At 41.0% G+C, this 11,421-nt stretch overlaps 1 protein-coding gene across 1 annotated transcript in view; it reads right to left on the reverse strand.

Moving 5' to 3' along the window:
- Nucleotides 1–2,414, reverse strand: part of TMEM63A (transmembrane protein 63A) — a 43,864-nt gene extending 41,450 nt beyond the window's left edge. Inside the window, exon 1 of the mRNA XM_070949503.1 lies at nt 2,385–2,414. The gene's annotated coding sequence lies outside the window, so the exon portion shown is untranslated. The remainder of the gene's footprint in view (nt 1–2,384) is intronic.
- Nucleotides 2,415–11,421: the final 9,007 nt, after the last annotated feature.

Genomic DNA, 11,421 nt, shown 5'->3' on the forward strand with positions numbered 1-11,421 from the left:
AGACAGACTAAGTAAGTGGATCTCTATATTTTAGCTTTACAACCTGCCCTACAGCTTTAATCCAGTGTACTTTCTGACACCTAGGTGATGTAATTACCTAATCTATTTAAATTGAAGGACTAAAAATTTTGACATAATAGCGTTTGTCTATTTGTAGTCAGTTTTCATAGCCGTTCAAGCATGAAAGAAACTTGCTCATTTCCAGCCATCTACAAGTATTAAATTGCCTTTAAAGCTATAAAGTGGTCATTTATAAACCACTTTCAGAAAAAGAGTTGTTCACTTAAAAAATTCAAAATTATGCTTGATAAGCAGGGGCAGCTGTGCCCAGAGGAGCCTTTACACAGATCCATTTTGTATGCCAGTTATGACTCCTCTTGGAACAGAAGTGTTTACTTCCAGTCATTTATGCCTTTGACATCATCTGACTGGATTACTACAATATACAGTAATCTATGTGGGGCTACCCTTGGAGAGAGTCAGAATGTACATCTGGTCCAGAACGCAGAGATTTGAAAGGTATGCTTTGGACTTTTTATATAATACACTGCTACAAGTGCTATACAGATTTTCTATTTGCTCTTCGATACAATGGAAGTTTCTGTTTGTCACATTTAAAGTCCTTTATGGCTCAGGACCAGAATATCTAGAGGACTTATTCCCAATAGCTTCTGTCAATCCCTTTAAGATTTGTTTTGAGTGTGTTCTTCTGTGACCCTTCACTTAAAGAACATTATCTCCAGGGATCTTAGAAGTGAACCTTCTTGTTGCTGCCATGTAAAACAGCATCCTGCAGATAGGCAAATGGGACCTTCCCTACTGAGTTTCAGAAGGACCATTAAAGCATGGTCATTTTAGGAGGCTTTGGGGCTAGAATTTTATTCCTTCTGACAGTGTACTGTCTTCCTTTCCCATTTTTGGTTTTATTATTTGCTCTTGAAGATAGAGATATAGAGATATTTTCTTTGTGTATATTGTTTTTAGATCAGCTGGGATGTATGCCATTGCAGATGTACACTATAATTAGATTGGTCTATAAGCCCAATAAAATAAATTAATAAATATTTCTAAGAGGTACAAACTATCATTCCTTTAACCCAATTTTACAGTTGCAATTACAATTTATTTACCTCCGATTCAGTCATTTGTTTTTCCAGACATTAATGCAGTTAATTCTGAAAGGGTGTATAAATCAGGCTAGAACAAGGCTATTCGCCCAAAATAAATTATAGGCAAATTGATTGGTGATGTAATTAGAAAATGCAGTTCTTCCCTGTCATAGAAACATAAGATTCCAACTATTCCATCAGGAAATCAGAATCCATAAAGCAAAATAATTTAATCATCACAATTCCATAACAGATAAAACATAGTTTAATACTTCTCCTTTCTGAAATTTCAAATTGTTTCTTAAAAACAATTTCAAAAATTCCTGCAGATGGCAGAATGGAGTCATTTTCACTTGCCACCAATAATTGAGACTGAAATATTTCCAGTCTTAGAATATATATGTATGTATAGATAATTTACTAAAGTTTTCATAATGCCTGTGCTTATTTGGACAGACTTAAAAAAAACCTCAAGATCACTGCATAAAATATCTGAATATTGAATAGAACGTTATTCTCTCTTACTATATAAAAGTAATAGAGGCCTAACCTTGCTTTGCACTTCCTCTTTCCTTAATATCATTTTTCACTAAACTGAAGTTCAAGAGATGTGGTCTTCTGCATCAATAATTCTCCTTTCTGAACTTCAAGCAACTGTCAAAACTGAACTTGGGACAACAGGGAGCAGCAGGAGAAGTTGCAGGGACCTACCAGATCTAGGGTGCAAAAATCTGGCCGACTATTAAGGCGATAGAGAAGAGGCAGGATTTTCTTTTTGGCTGCCATCTAATGGTCATCCGGATTTTGCACCCCGGATCGGGGAGCACTCTATAAATTAAGCTCTTAGACCAAGGCAAGATGACAGTCAGGAGGGCGAAGCAAAGTGATACACGACAAATCCCCTCGGAACAAAATAACGACAACAGTTGGCAAATTGGGAAGATTATGGGAGTCGCTTAAGGAGGCGGGGAGGTCTCGAAGACCCAAGACCAAGCCAGTCGCTCCCTCCGTCCGCTCCCTTCTCCCAAAGCAGCTGGTCGGCGGAGAGATGCGGCAGCCAAGGGGGAGCGATAACAGCTGTTGCCGTTCTCGCTCAGCTTTTTCAAAGACGCTCAGCTCCCGCTTTTCCTCCCGCACTCCTAATTGCTGGGTACTTTTGGCTTTCCCGCTTCCCAAGGTTGGCCAGCGCGGCCAACCAGAGCCTGAACGAGAGTATTTCTCGCCCCCCCCTCCTCTCCTCGGCTTCGCCCACCACCAGCCCAGCCCCCTACCTACCGTTCTACGGAAAACCAATAGGGAACAACGCAGCTGCTTCGCTCTTAAAGAAAACAAGAGGGGCGACTCGGAAAGCCGCGCATGCGCCGCCGTTCCGGAGGACGGAGTAGATGGAACTGCCTTCCTCCCTTTTAAGATTAGGTGCGTCGGACGGTGTTTCCACAGTGGTGCAACCTGCTTGCCACGTGGAGCATATTCTCTCCCCCCTCCTCTCCCCACGACGTATTTGGGAGATTAATCCGTAAAGTTAACGCTCTTCGAGGTGAATGCAGCCTTCAGAGGAGGCGGCGTTGGCGTTAGCGGTCTTTGAATCCTAACATATTTAGAGCCCAAGGGGATGGCAAAACTTTTAATAGTTCAGTTGCGGCGTGAGAAGCCCGGTTTCAGACAGCTGCTTTTAATACGGCACAGATCAGCGGGGTACGATCTGTAGCGATGAGGGAAAGGCAGTGGACAGATGGCGATTTACTAGGGCAAAAGTGGAGGACACGGGTTTTTCTAAATTTCCAACTTCCCTATTTGGCTACCCTTGGTTGGATTTGAAAATTGGTTCTCTAGTGATTCTCAACCTTGGCTACTTTAAAGACCTGTGGACATCAACCTCTCAGAAGTCCCCAGTCGAAGGCGAGAGGGAATTGAAGTCTATAGGGCTTAAAAGACTAAAGTTGAGAAACTCCTGTCTATGGAGAGTCTCGGTCATCCAGGTCATGGTTGTCCCAAAGGTGCTGTTGCAAGAGGCAACTGGACTTTCTTCTTCAGCTTCTTGGATGAGAAGCTAAAAGTCTTCAAAGAAAAACAAGAAAGGCCAGTTGCCTCTTGAAAAAGCACTTTGGGTTGAGAAACACGGTTAAGCAAAGGCTGGAGAGGTTCCTTCCCACAATCTCTCATTGTGGTAAGGCTTAAACTAAAAGGCTTAAGCAATGTTACAATAATGGAATAGTGTTTTTCCTAAAAGTTGTAAATCAACAGAGACAGCACCAATAGATTAGAGAGAGATATTAGAGGGATAAAGACTCTGTGAGATGGGCAGTATGCAAATCTAACAAATCAAATATTTAAAGAAATTTGTCCCTTGCTTAAGATTAATCATTTTCTCTGATAGAGATTTTTATCAAAACACCAACTGATGCATCAAGAATTACCTTCAAAAAGCATTTTTCCCATAACATGGGCAATTTATCAATAGTTGGCTAAGAGATTAACATAGAGTATTGGATTTTCTCAAATGAAAAAATAGCTCTCCTTTAAAAAGGTAAAAGGTATTTTTTGTGTATTGTATTTGCATATTAGAGCTTTTTAATATTTCTAGTTTGTCCACTCATTTTCAGCTGTCCACAATGATTTATTGTGTTACCCAGCCATTTCCGTGGCAACATAAAGCCTATTTTAAACCAGGGATGGCAAAGTGATGCTATAAATCACTAGTGCAGAAACGGATGATATCTAGAGACACCTTCTAATTTGCTGCTCTCTTCCTGTAGATATTAACAATACTGGTATTTGCCACAATATCAAGAGTCTACAGAAACTGGTCTATCTTTTTACAGTTTTTAAAAGGTATTATTACTAACAGGCAACGTACGTTAATAACCTTTTTACCTAACTAATACCTGACTACTAGTAACTTATTTGCAGAATATTATAGTGGGGGTGGAAACTAGGATTGTGGATCAGATGATACGTTCTGATTGTAATGCTAACTAATTTGTTTTTCCATATATTTTCTTTAATGAACAAGTATACATCTTTCATTTCTTTAATTGACTTCTCTATCACTTGTGTGGAAAATAGATCATATTTTAGGTCATGTTAATGCAACAATATTGAAAATTCAGACGGGTTTATAAATGTTTAAGCACCACTGTAGCTTCAAAAACCATAGTGAACACTGAATATGCTAATGTATGAGCTCAAAGCTTAGCAACACATAGAAATATAAGCTCAGCATGGTAATTCTAAGAGAACATGTAGAGATCTACTTGGCTATTGTAACATTGCATTAGTTTACTATCTATTTATTAAGGTGAAAGTAAGACTTTGGTTAGGATTGGTTTTGAATTTTTCTCACTAATGTGCATAAAATGCTTTTATATGAAACAATTCTACCAATACATCTGTCTTTTTCCATTTCTGACTTTATAAATTGGAGTTTGAACTGAATGGCTTGTTATACTATTGGCAAATTCAGTATCTATTTATAGTGAAAAGATAAAATCTCCCTCAAATCTGAATCAGTTCTTGGTGACTTCATGTCCTTGCAGTCCTCTAAGCATGATTTGGAAATGGTTTGATATTGCCTTCCCATTGCCTCAATTCCTCAGTATAGACTACAAGCATAGAATAGCAAAAGTATCTATATCTGCCATCCAAGTATAACTAGATTTGGCCCTGTTTACCTTTCCAGAGTTGGCAAAAGTCAGCTTGGTGGTGCCATATAGATGGTTCAGTAACTACCAAACATTTACTTTATAGTCCTAGAAATAAATGGAAACCTAAAGGCAAAATCTAATTATACGGATCAACTATTCAAATCTTTCATTATATTTTGGATAATCCACTTATCACTTGAGTAATCTTAACACCCAAGGGTTATGGTGCACAATTACTTACATTTACATGTGTGATTGTATCCACATGACTTCAATTAGTGAGCCACGGTACACTCCTAAAGAGTAAACTCAGCTTCTTCTTTTGCTTCCCAGCAGGATTTTTCTTTATGGATAATCTTCCCCTGAGGAACACATATATCCTTGAGACAGCAGGTGGTATGAGGTGTTGTCCCATAACATCTATCTGTGGTTGTATTATTTCCATTACAGATTTTCTTCCAGTGGTGAAAGTGAAATAAAGATTAGATTATCTGTTAAATGCCTCTTTGTTAAAAATTCTAGTTATTACGATTAATTCACTTTCCTAACAGTGCCTGCCTTTTAAATGTTTCTCCTCTGAAAATTATTTCACATGTTATGCTTTTTAGAAAGTTCAAAACATTCTTAAAGATCCATCTCATCCTGGGCACACTTTTTTTGACCTTTTACCATCTGGCAGACGGTATAGGATAATAAAAACAAGGACAAATAGGCTGAAAAAACAGCTTTAGGGCTGTAACAGGACAATAACTATATTGAATTCTACTGTATAGTGCAATATTTATGCAATACCGGGTTTTCAATTCAATTGTGTAGAATGTGAAGGATATGTGTTTATGTTTTATTTTTATAGTTATAATGTTCACTGAAGATAGCATTTAATTTCGTTGTACAAGGTGCAATGACAATAAAGTAAACTAAACTAAACTAGAATTAAATAATCTGTACATTTTTTTACAGGATCTGTTTTTAAGGTTCTGATTTGAAAATGTTTTTCTTCCATTTTTAATTTTTATTTTCAAAAATGTTAAATTGTTTTAAACTCTCATTTATCTACAGAATTCCTTCTGTATATTCCAAAGTAAGACTGATATTAATTATCTATGCCGCCCAGATCACCTAATAGGAACTCATATAATTCTAGATTTCCATGTGAAAAAAAGAAGGGACAGGAAGATTTGAAATAAATAAGGAAGCCTTATTCATCTGTATGTTCAATATGCTTATACTATTTCAAAAGTTAATACATGAATTATATTGATAAAGTATAGAAAAATTCCCTTTTTTTGTTGTTACTTTCTCCACGTCCTTCAAATAAATCCTTTGTTCTTATCTTCCTTTTTCTGTGGTGTTTCCAAGCCCTTAATTCTTAGAATTTCTTCATATCTTTAATCAACATGGTAAATAGATTGGTTGGGTTGAGTAATCTGTGTTCAGACTTCAGCCAGAAGGAGGGGAAGAAAAATATTTTGCAATCAGCAATTTATGCCTTAATACATATTCAAATACTTGAACTAATTCAAATGAATTACGGTAATAACAGTAACTATTTCTATGGTATAAAACCTTTTTATTTAAATCATTTAAACCAGTGGTCCCCAACCCCCGGTCCGCGGACCGGTGCCGGGCCGTGGAGTACCTGGCACCGGGCCGCGCAGCGGCCGGGGGACATGAACGCTGCAGCGCAAAGGCTCCTGGGCCGTGCGCAAAAGCTCCTGGGCCGTGCGCAAAAGCTCCTGGGCCGTGCGCAAAAGCTCCTGGGCCGTGCGCAAAGGCTCCAGGGAAGAGAGCCCCGCGCAGGTACGCACGTGTGGCCCAAAGCTCCCACCCCTGCGCGCGCTCAGCGGGCCACGGTAAAATTATCAAAGGCTGATTGGTCCGCGGCGATAAAAAGGTTGGGGACCACTGATTTAAACAAATACTTACTACTCTGAGTATTTGCTTTGTGGCAAAGTTTTCTCGACAAAAATTCTGGCATGTTGCACTAAGTTCCATTGCAGAGTGCAGAGTGTTTTTGTATGTATTTTTTTTAAATGTGGAATCTATAGGCAATGACCTTCCATTATGCATACTTAAGTTTTTTTTACTTCAATAGATATTCCTGCATCCAGAATCTGCCTCCAATCTAAATAAGATGGCCATGTGTCCCATATTATAGAGAAAAGTGCCCTTTTAGCCATTTTATGAGTGTGATTAAGAATGATAAGATAAATTGATTATCTTTCCTATTATTGTATTTCTTTTAAATTCTAGGATTATCTTAACATTTGCATTCATTATATCAAATAACAAACATATACATGTTTCATGTAGATTTTTCTCCTTTCTCCTCTCCGCCTTCTCCCCCCCTCCCCCCCGCCATCAGTAACTAAGTGGCTAGTGCAGCCTTTAAGAAACAGGAAAATCTGATGCCAGTATTCTTGATATGGGGAGTAACTACATTGATCCTTGTATCCAACTACAATGGTGTCAAGATAATAACTGGTGCATCATTAGATTGCTGTTCAAAGGATACAGCTTAGTATTTGCACTCTGATATCTGGGGCCTATATAAGTTGTATTGTTTGCAACATGGCCTCCTGAAATATGTGCCTTCGTGTCATAGGGTAGGAGTTTATAATTACTGGTACTGTAGTTCATTGCATCCATTGGTTTTATTTGCTTTCAGCAACTTAGAATAGATCAATAAGTTTATTTTTTTATATATAAACAGATATTACTGCTAATTGTACATGACATAGTATAAATACTACTGTTATTTTTGTTGTAGATATTCTTCTGCCATTGATTTTCACCCAGATCACTACAAATATTACCTCTTCTCTAATTTGCAGACTTAGAAGGGAAGCTAGGCTGGTTTTGCAATAATACTTCACAGATCTTTAGCAGGGATCATTTTCTGCCATGCTTCTTCTGACTGAACTTTTTCTCAAGGTTGACTGAGAAGACACCTTCTAGAGATTGCAAATTACTTGTCTTTTATTAGCATGCAGCTTGTAGCAATTTCCTTTGAAGGTCTTTATTAATGCATTCATATAACACCTTGTAGAAGCTTCTGTTCTATTTGCAGGAGCTTTAAAGTATAGCTATCCCCGCTGTCCCATGGTTAAATTAAGTAAAATTGGGGGGGGGGGAATAAACTGTCAACAGAGCTGAAATTATAGGGAAAAGCTTGTTTTCAGAACACTGCATAATTAATTGTGCAAACAAGCTACAAAATGCAATGAGAAAACAAGAAAGTCAGATTGGTACAATAGAAGACAAACTTCTTGGCTTCCATCAAAGATTGGAGTAGAGATCATTGGAAGTATAACAAATCTCCTGATTGTAGTGGAATTTAAGTAAAACTATTTTGCCTTTTCCTGATGGGTGTTTTATTTTGCTGTGTTATTCACTTTTTAAATATTTCACTGGATCATTAGGTCTATGAGCTAGAAATTCTAAAATACATTAGCATAAATGCATAGTGGCATCTCAGTTCCTATTGTGGGAGATAGAGCCTGCTGTGACAGAGAGATAAGAGGCAGATCTATGAAAGGAGATACAAATATTTCAGTTATCCTGGTTCTTACTGCTGTTTCTTCCTACTTGCAAGACTGACTGCTCTCACATACACCACATAATTAGATCACAGGAGGACATCTTTTGTGAATCTCACTTCAGATTAATTGATATCTGCCATTAATTTTGCAGGACCCCAAGTTATGGAGAAAAGCACCATTGGAGCTGAAGCAAGCCACTTCTTTGCTACAGTTTAGGAGGGAATTTACTCAAGCCTCTTCATTGGTTTAATGTTAATTATTTTAACTCTTTTAATATTGTCTCATAGTATTGTTTTAATAATGTGTTCAGATTCCACATTGTAGTTTGTATATTTGCGGTCCTATGTTCTTATGTAGTTTAATTGTGCAGTACAGTTTCTGAGTCATAAAATTCAAGTTTTGGTATGTATGTGTATATTTATTTATTTATATCCCACCTTTATTATTTTTACAAATAACTCAAGGCAGCAAATGTATCCAACAAATCTTCCTCCTCCTAATAATAATAATAATAATAATAATTTTATTTCTATACCGCCCTTCTCCCGAAGGACTCAGGGCGGTGTACAGCCTATTTAAAAACACAAAAAACATGACAACAATTTAAAATTTAAAATCATTAATAATTAGGCTCCAATTAAAATCCCAGGAATTTAAAATACCCCAATTTAAAACATTATGTTAGTAACCCTGCCTGGTGGAACAACAGGGTCTTCAGAGCGCAGCGAAACACCCGGAGGTCGGAAATCTTTCGTATTTCGGGGGGCAGTTCATTCCACAGGGCTGGAGCTCCCACAGAGAAGGCCCTCCCCCTGGGTGTCGCCAGCCGACATAACTTGGCTGATGGCACCCGGAGGAGACCCTCTCTGTGGGAGCGGACTGGTCGGTGGGAGGCTATTGGTGGCAGAAGTCGGTCCCGAAGGTACCCGGGTCCTATGCCATGGAGCGCTTTAAAGGTGGTAACCAACACCTTGAATCGCACCCGGAAGACCACTGGGAGCCAGTGCAGCTCGCGCAGGAGGGGTGTCACGTGGGCGCAACGGGTTGCACCCATAACCACCCGCGCGGCCGCATTCTGGACCAGTTGGAGCCTCCGAGTGCTCTTCAAGGGGAGCCCCATGTAGAGAGCATTACAATAGTCCAACCGGGAGGCGACAAGGGCGTGAGTGACCGTGCGCAAGGCGTCCCGATCCAGAAAGGGCTGCAACTGGCGAATCAGGCGAACCTGATAAAAGGCCCCCCTGGCCACGGCCGTCATGTGCTCTTCTAAAGACAGCCGTGCGTCCAGGAGGACACCCTGATTGCGAGCCCTCTCTGTGGGGGGCAAAGATTCACCCCCAATAGTCAGCGATGGCACCTGCTGACTATATCGGGGCGCCGGAAGCCACAGCCACTCGGTCTTGGAGGGGTTGAGTCTGAGCCTGTTCCTCCCCATCCAGGCCCGCACGGCCTCCAGGCAGCGGGACATCACATCAAGGGCATCGTTGGGGTGGTCTGGGGTGGAGATGTACAGCTGAGTATCATCAGCGTACAGATGACACTTCACCCCGAAACCACGGATGATCTCACCCAGCGGCTTCACATAAATGTTGAACAGGAGAGGCGAGAGGACCGACCCTTGCGGCACTCCCCATGCAAGATGCCTCGAGGTCGACCTCTGTCCCCCTGCCAACACAAACTGCGAGCGGTCGGAGAGGAAGGAGGAGAACCACCGCAAAACGGTGCCCCCTATTCCTAACCCCCTCAACCGCTGCAGCATGATACCATGGTCGATGGTATCAAAAGCCGCCGAGAGGTCTAATAGGACTAGGACAGAGGAGCAGCCCCTGTCCCGAGCCCTCCAGAGATCATCCACCAACGTGACCAATGCCGTTTCAGTGCTGTACCCCTGCCTGAAGCCCGACTATTTTCCTCATGACAACAATCTTGTGAGATGAATTGGGCTGAGAGAGAACTATTGGCCCAAGGTTACTCAACTGATTTTCATGGCTAAAGTGGACCAGAACTACGGGTGGGCTGCTGGGGTTCGCAGGGGTTCAGGAGAACCTCTAGCTAAGGTTCTGTGCAATTTGGAGAACCCCCAAATCCCACTCCTGGCTGGCCCCACCTATCCCATCCCTCCCAGGAGTCCCCATGCTGTTCTTTTTGGATGCAGGTAAGTGCAGGGCACGCGCAGAGGCTCTGGGAGGACAAAAACCGGGCCTCCGGGAAGTTCGGAAGTTCCAGAGGGCCTCCGGAGCCTGGGGAAGCTGTTTTCGCCTTCCCAGAGGCTCAATAAAAGCCTCCGGAGCCCAGGGAGGGCAAAAACACCCCCCCTCCCCAATGGTGCAGGAGGCCGACTAGGCCATGCCCACAATGGCCATACCCACCCAGCAACCGGGCAGAGAACTCCTTGCTAAAATTTTTGAAGCCCACCCCTGACCAGAACTCATGGTCTCCCACTTTCTAGCCTGGTGCTTTAACCACTTAGACCAAACTAGCTCCTGACATGAGCCAAACAATATTCAAAGGAAGTCAAAAACAAACTAATTTGATTTCTAAGGAATTGAACTATATTTCCAACCTTTCATTGGCATCCAGGAGTTCACAGAAATCTTGACAGAGTTATATTGTTCCAAAACACAGCCAATCCGTACATGCTATAGAATGAACTGATGAGATCAAAGGATTTTTTTCTGTTTAAAGTTAAATATGGCTTAATCTTAATAATAAGATTTTCACTGTGCCTGGAGGCTGTGAAGGCCTGGCTGGATGGGAAACAATAGACTTTAGCTGAATCCCAGCTATGAGTGGCCTCTCTTTATCCAGGAGTTTATCATCTTTGGTCTTGGATGGGGTTGCATTACCCCAGACAAACCCAATGCATAATCTGGGGCTTCTCCTGGATTTAACAGCTCTTGCTCAAAGAGCAGGTGGCAGCCATGGGTACGAGGGTCTTTGCTCAGCTTCATGTTGAACACAGTAACTCCTTTTCCTGGATAGGCTTTCCTCTCAGACATCCATGCCCTGATCATCTCCAACCTATTGCAATGCACTCTACATGGGATTAGCCTTGAAAAGTATCTGGAAGCTTCAGCTGGTTCAAAACACAGCCATGTGGGCAATTTTAGATGCCTAAAGAAGGGC

This window comes from Pituophis catenifer, unplaced genomic scaffold, assembly GCF_029215685.1.
Source record: "Pituophis catenifer annectens isolate HBS135680 unplaced genomic scaffold, rPitCat1.0.hap2 SCAF_1, whole genome shotgun sequence".
NCBI lineage: Eukaryota > Metazoa > Chordata > Lepidosauria > Squamata > Colubridae > Pituophis > Pituophis catenifer.